Source organism: Halichoeres trimaculatus, unplaced genomic scaffold (genome assembly GCF_033239565.1).
Source record: "Halichoeres trimaculatus isolate MK-OKI-2021-1 unplaced genomic scaffold, fHalTri1.1 fHalTri1_scaffold_23, whole genome shotgun sequence".
Classification (NCBI taxonomy): Eukaryota; Metazoa; Chordata; class Actinopteri; order Labriformes; family Labridae; genus Halichoeres; species Halichoeres trimaculatus.
The window spans coordinates 7,099,845-7,107,776 of NW_027437201.1; positions in this window are offsets into that span (position 1 = coordinate 7,099,845).

A 7,932-nucleotide genomic window follows, 5' to 3' on the forward strand; every position below is an offset into this window, starting at 1 on the left:
AATGGCTGGCTGTCAGACCTTTACAGACGTGTATAAGATCAGTTTCATATGGGCCGATCACCGATACCCAAAAATTAAGGAAATCGGCACAGATCGATCCGCTGATCGGTCGGTGCAATGTCAAGTCATCAACATTGATACATTTTTCTAAAATTCCCGCAATTTTGCAACCATATTTGTAAGAGATTTAAGTAGAAATAAAGTCACAGTCTGACAATAATTAGAATGTAAATTAAAGAAAATTGAACTCCAGCTCTCTTTACATTACACTATTTATACACTAAAAAAAGCATTATTTTATTTTTATTTTTTAGTGTGGGTTTCACAAGTAACTTAAAACAAAATTTCAGATCACTGTAAGTTATTTTCTTAAAGGTACAGTGAAAGAAATGGGAATACTTAACCATATTACCTACCCCCCTGTTGGTGAAACAAGTGCGGCTTTCAAGGAGTAGATGCTCCTGTGATGTATGATAAGTATGCTCCTCCATTTTTCAGTTTATTACAATTAAAAACAGTATTAAAAGAAATTATTTTCTTCTCTGTATCTCCTTACTCTTACCAGCATATTTCCATCTCTACAGTATATGATGTGTAGTCTGGCAGTTTTGTGCTACTATGGACATGTCAGAGCAAGATGGCAGCCCCTTAGGTAAAGGCCCCACTTTTTATGTAAATACAAAAAGTTCATTCTAAATTTACAAAAACAAAATGATTTTCATCATCCAAGAGCTGAGCACTGCTAAATTCTACACACTGCACCTTTAACCTCAGATGACTTCAAACATGATGGAATTTACAAAAACCCAAACGGCTCAAAGTTTTTGTAAGCTCTGCAGACAGTCTCATCAAACAGTTATGGCCTCTTGAGTACGCTATTTTTATGTTTCACCATCCACTCCCCTGGCTCTGAAAGCCCACAGAAATTGTTTTAATAAATTCAATGACAGCTGGTGTTATGAAGTGGCTCTTACAGGAGTTCCTTCTTGGGAATATAAATTAGCCGATAAGCTGGACGTCTTTAAAATGCATCAGCATGATGTGTTGTGCTAATGATGCTCTCCCTGGAGGAGCCAGGCCTAACATCCCGATTAGACTGGGGGAAAATAATCATATAGAAAAAAACTGAATGAAAACAAGCTCAGCTGTTTTCTATGATGAGCAGTGCTTGGATATGATTGGCTGAACTAATGCTTATGAATGAGACTCTGCATTGAGAAAAAAAAAAAACAACAGCAGCAGCAGCAGTGCAGAATCATTGATGGCTCCCTGTTGGCAGAGCCCCCTTTTTCGTTTCTGAGCTTTGTTTGTTTGGCAGGGAGTTTGTGTTTGGGCAGATCAGCAGTGAGCTCACAGATGGGGAAGCTAACCAGCTGCTTTAAGAATAATTGCTTCAAATTGCATGTGTGAGGAGACATTTTACTGCTTTCAGTCAACAAAGACAAATTAACATCAAAAATATCTTCTCATGAACAGATGTTATCATCTTAGAATGTGACACCAGAAATCATGACTACAAACTGTTGTTTTGGTTGTAATAACTCAATACATGTGTTAACTTTTGTACTAATACGAAACTACATTCTATTCTCTTTAATCAACTGTATTGTTTTTGATAGGATAGGCTCACTATGGTGTTGTTGTTTTTGTCAGTGGTTAGAAGAAAATATTCTCTTATCTGTATCTGAAGCACACACCCGTGACAATGACAGTTCACTTACTCCTATTAGCATTGGTGCGGGTGTCAACTTACCCTGCAACCAGCCACCAGGGGGAGCTCCAAAAGCTGTGGCCACACAGCAGATAAATGTTCATCATCTGTGCATCGTTTCAGAGGCAGAATCCCGAGGAGTGTGTCAAAGCAGCATTTCCAAGGCTGTTAAATTTGGTCAACAATTCGAACCTTCTTTGACGGAGCTGTAGAGGATGTGACTGGTGTCTCTTCACAGCTCAGCACAGCATAATCTGTTCAACTTAGACGATGTACTATGTATTATGTACTAATGGTTGAATGATGTGATACAATGTTAAAAAGGTACCAACAAACCTGGCGATGTGAGTTGAGCTATCCAATACTAGCTGTTTTAGCTAGTTAGCTAGCAGCTGCCAGGTGATAAGGACAGAATGGATGAAAATCCTACGAACATCTCAGTTATGCTGGCCTGAGCAGTCTGAGTCTTTCAAGGATGCAGCCCCTGAATGAGGACATGGAGGACCTACAGGGAGAACCCAGCCCTTTGTTCAGAAAGAGGCCAAAGATCTGGAATACCAGCTAGCATATCAACTGCTACAGACTGGCTCAGCTCTACCATTTAATTTAACAATTTTTTAACATCTCTAACCAATGCGCATTGCAAAATTTTAAATACACTCAAACATGTTCCTCTACCAGCAGCACACTGATCAGCTGATCAGGTCTATGATGGGCTGGATCAGTAATATATTGTGAAAGTTCAGATTATTGCACCTTTTTTTGAGAGTTAACTGCTAACAAGGTGTATGTCAATAAGGTAAACATGTAATAAATGCCATTTACTGCAAATATCATATGCTTCTCTCTGCTTTCTTTGGTCTGTTAAGTCTGGCTCTGCAGGCTTACAAAGGTATCTTCTTCTACAGTAGGGGCACATCTTTTTCTCATCACTTACTTCTCAACGAAGGGGCATCCCCTGTAGGTAATACACTTAGTATCTTAAGTATATGTCAGACAAAACTTCTTTAAAAACAGTCTTTAAACCCCAAGGTCCCCCAGTTGGGGGACTTTGAAGTCACTCCGCAACAAAAGGCATAAAGAGACTTGAGTAATTACTCTGAGCCAGCGACATAAACACTAAAGCCCTATTTCTACCAAGTCTACAGTGTGTCTACTGACTAATCCTGGGACAGACCCCCAAATAACTTAGACAAGCGGTCCCACTTTTTGGGACCCTTTCATATGGGTGCCAGATTGAACCGATCCAATCTCAGAAGGACGAGCTACCACACTGAAGACCGTTGATTGGTCGAAAGAATCGTCATTTACCGTGCAAAAGCTGTTTCCATCTCCTGGCGGCACACAGTCTTCTCTGAAACAGAGCTTGATTGCACTTTGTATCAAAGAGCCACATGCCAATCACAAAGAGAACAAAATGCTGGATGTCTCCCATAGTTGCTCTTTGTTTACCATGTCGCATTTTCCTTCTGCATTGGATTTATTAGCAGGGTACACTGTGTTGCACTGCTATAGCATCACACTATTATGTTACTGGTACGGCTGTTGGCATCCAGCTTACACACCTCCTACCACGAGAGGGCACGGTTGACTGTGGAAACGTAAACAGGACCAGGCTTTACCAAGCCAGCCCAAACCAAACTGTACTGATCTGAACCTGACTACTTGGGGGAAACGGGGCTCAACACTAATACCACTGAACAATTTTCACAAGTGTTTCCTTTATGTTATTATAATTTTTTTTTTTTTGCACTTACCAGTATCAACACACTCATATTACTTGTACTACAATGAGCCACCAGGGGGGCGACTGCAATAATTCAGGTTTCATTTCTGTGAGGCTGTCAAGCAGTCCATCACTGTCAAATGTGGTCTCTACTTGTTAAAGAGAACATCCACAGGAGAAAGGCCTCCTTTGCATGGTTAACATAGAAAGTTGATGTTGAAAAGCTCTGCTCTAAAGTGGGTAGATAGCACCACCTTTTAGAAACGGTAAACGTGTGTGCCACATTTGACACCGAACTATGGCTGCTGCTTAATCTGAGGCATCACCACAGCGCACAGCATACAAGCTTCGAGGAACATTCAGAAGCCTTTCAGTTAGAGAAATGTTTCTGCTTTGAAATGTCAAAACTCCAATGCATTAGGATATATTAACCAAACTGGATTTGGCCTTCAGGCTGCCACATGACATTCACTGACCTGAGAGTACAAAATTCAAATTATGATTCCTCTTCTGAGTAGTGTTATTGATTATTTCTTACCCAGAAGCACTAGGAGAGACCATCTCACTCCTTGTCAACAAACAGGTAATCATTATAACTTTCAAATCAGTGCCTCCTCTCCTTATGCTAAGCTAAGATAATCCTCTCCAAGTGATCGTTTTAAGATTATGTTCCAGAGAAGAGAGTGAAAATAACCTTTTCATTAAACACTTGGTGTAAAACCCACATTGGCATCCTAATACTTCAGCTGCAGCTGCTAGCATTTCAAGTTGTCGTGCATACGTATATGGTTTGTTTCCGTCTAAAGTGTGTGGGTGCAATTTGAAAGCCAAGGTGCAACAGAAGGTTCAGTCATTCCCAATCATGTTCCAACACTCAGATCTATGAAGTGAGCACCAAACATGACTTTGGGGAAGGATACAGTGAAATAATCAGTTTGCTCAGATCCTTCCAGGCAGCTACAGGTGTAAAATTTCATTCAGCAATAACACAGACTGAACCTCCTCCTGTTCTGACCGTGAATATTATCTTATCTGCCAACCGCCTCCTACTACCATCTGCACTTGATCAAAGACTGACTCAAACATCCCAATCATCACAAAGAATAAGGAACATCCAGGCTGTTGGATTTTTTTCTCCTCTTACCAATATCTGCCTTAAAATAATCAGAGCCAATTATGCATAAAAACAACACTTTACATCTAAAATACATGACCTTATGGAGCCCTTATGGTGACTAAGCAGGATCGAATAGAGGACAAAATAACAGGATTTTCTCAACGCATATAAGAAATTAAGCTAATTACAGAAGATATCCGACAGAAACGTGATTATAAAACCATTACGAAGCAAAATATTATGCAAATACCGACATATTCAGTAGGAGGTAGATTGGAGGGGAGGGTATTCTAACAGAGGGAGAAGGAGAAACATAATAATCTTTGGAAACAGAATGTCAGCACCTGGGGATAATTATTGCTGATTGCTAATGACCTTAGCTTATCAGATCCCTCTGGTATGCTAAGTCCATGCAGAGAGAGCATAAACATGTTGCTTTTGCCCCTGGTTTCTACTTTGAAATCATCATAAATAAACAGCTTGTTGACATAAAGCATGATTTCTGTTAAATTAAATTTAATACATATATAAAAAAAGAACACACGCCCAGCCTTCGAGTTAAAACCCAAGTCACAGATTTGACAGGCGTGTAATTACACTAATGTGGGCACTATATTTGAAATCTTTTTGTGGGTGTTAAAAGAAGTCAAATCCCCCTAAGGAAACCCTCGGAATAGCACCTGCTTCTGAAAGGAATCATTGATGAAGCTTCCATTAGCTAATAAATGTCATGTAACCCTGTAAGACTGGGGTCCCCTGTGATTTTTCCACTCTCACTCACACTGTGAGCACTGCAGCTCCGTGCCAGAAGCAGGTGCTTCTCTTCATGTGTCCATCTGTTTGGATTCCCATGAGGAGCGCAGTGCTCAGCGGCCTCCATCTGCCCTGCTTTGGCTCGCTTTGATTGTTGCTCATGTAACCACTGGGCAACCCAGGTCTGTCATGTTCAACATTTGACTTTAGTGATCTAAGTGGATATACCTACACGCGAATCTGAGTGTGGCGTGTTCATAGCATTAACAATCAGGATGCACCAACAGAAGCTATGGCACATGTGACCATGAGCCTTTACTTTCCAATAAATCTTACATCTACATTTCTGTAAAGATGGTCTTAAACAGTTTCACTGAGAGTCAGAGAACAAGTTACTATCACATGTATGTTCATAAAATTGTATTCTTTATTAGAATACAGTTATCCTAGCTAGGCATAAAAGGTTGTACATTGGGCCTAAGTACAGAAGTAGGACAAGCCATCCATTGGCACCCCATAAAATAACACTGTTAAAGATCCCAGGAAAATAATTCTTTAGAGGCAGGTTCTGCAGGATTTTTTTGTTACTTGTTAGTAAACACAACATTCAAAGTGAGCTCCTCCTACTTGGCTCAGTGCCAGCAGCAGCACACCCATAGTCTCTGACCATTTCTATGTGAATGCAATCACTAGCCAAACATCCACCTGCAGCATTGTGTTCCTATGTGGGAGAGACTCAAGAGTCGTGTACCAGATTTAGCATGTTAGCACAAGCTAACCAGGGCTATTTGACACATACCTGCTCAGCAGAAAGCCAACTCGCATCACTCAAGCTTCACCCTAACAAAACTATATCTGTTTGGCGTGTCGTTTCACTTAGGTTGTGTCTTTCTTCCTTTGAGCTATGTCCACTATTGTAGCCGGCTGCTCTGATTAGCTTCCACTTGCGATCATCAACATGCAAAGTCACTTGCGCACTGGTTGTGCTGAGATAGGTGATATAACCACGCTTACTCTCCACTCAAAAACTTCACGATACAACCAAAGCATCAGCATACAGGCTGAGAAGAGGGTTTGAGACAAACACTGAAACTGACACTGACAAGTATAGAGGCCATTAGGAGACAACTGAGCAGGATTATACCTGTAAAAATTGACATTTCACTTTTTAGGAAAATCCTGCTGCTAAGGATCTTCGAAGCTATAAATGACTATTTTTCAATGGCAAAATTACTGCCAAAATCCTAAGAAGCTTACAGTGACACTTGTATGTTTTTTTGCTGGTTAACACTAGCTCACATGTCCATCTGCAGCAACCTGTTGCTGGCTAAAGTTGCAAGTTGCAAGAGAGGTAAATTGGGATAGTCAAGATTGTAAATAAACATCATGTGCACATCGATCCTTTTAGAGGCTTTTTGATAGCAGGAATTTTCCACAGGAACTCTAGAGGAACTTAACCCTTACATACTAATTCAGGTTAAATTTGACTGGGTATAAAAAAATAATAATAATTTAGATCTACCAGTGTGTGTCAAGGGAAACGGTTGTCCCATGAAAAATACAAAATTGAGTTCAATGGGAGGCTCAACACTATCATGAGAAACCATGCTGTGAAGCTAAAAGTGTGTAAGGGTTGATAGATTTTGACAGTAGGATCCAGGTCTAAGTTTAATTTCTGTGGTAACTAGCATTTGCAATGTAATAAATCACACCGAACTACACTCACAGCCCAACTGTAATGTCACACATGACTATGCCAACCACACATCACTGGCCTGAGTTGCATCATTATCGTTAAACTTTGTGATGAAAATGTAATAAGCAAGTGGTTGTAGGAGCAGTTCCTCAAAAAGTAGTTCCTGGAACTAGAAGTTTCTGTTGCTTCTAGTTGAAAAGCATCAGTATGTTTTGTTTTGTTTTTTGTCTGTAAGGATTACCTGGTTGGTTTTGGCATACTATTTAAAACTTATAAATAATCTCTGTAGCATCATTAAATGGTTTCTAAGAAGGTATTTTAAAGCCAAAAGATGCTGGTCAACAACAAGGTCAGAGGATAAAGTAACTGTGTTTCAAGGGTACAATTTCCAGGCTTAAACATCTGCTTATCCCATGTCATTAATCTTGGACTATGACACAGAGGACAAAGTGCTGACGCAAGCTAACCTGTCTTAAACCCTAAGATCCCCTAACTGGGGGACTTTAAGGTCACTCCACAACAAAAGGTATCAGACAAAGCACTTATCACGTGTCATATTGTGCATGAGACCAATACTGACACCTCTGAGGTAATTTCACAAGTGTTTCCTTTATTTTGACACCAGAATGATTCAGATAGACCCTGTAAATGCAGAGATACACTCTTTTCAATCCATGTGTGTCATTTTTCTAGGAGGGACCCAAAAAGGAGGTCAGTGCTTGAGAAAGGCTAAGTAGAGTCGAAATTGACCTGTTCCTCCATCCATTGTCATGAGGAATGTAAAATCTATCTCCAATAAGATGGATGAGCTAGCCGTGCTAACCCAGCACCAGAGGGAATACCAGAGGGCAGAGTAACATCATTGTACTCACAGAGACACGGCTAATAGAGCTAACACTGGATACAGACGCCACATGGGAGGGATTTCA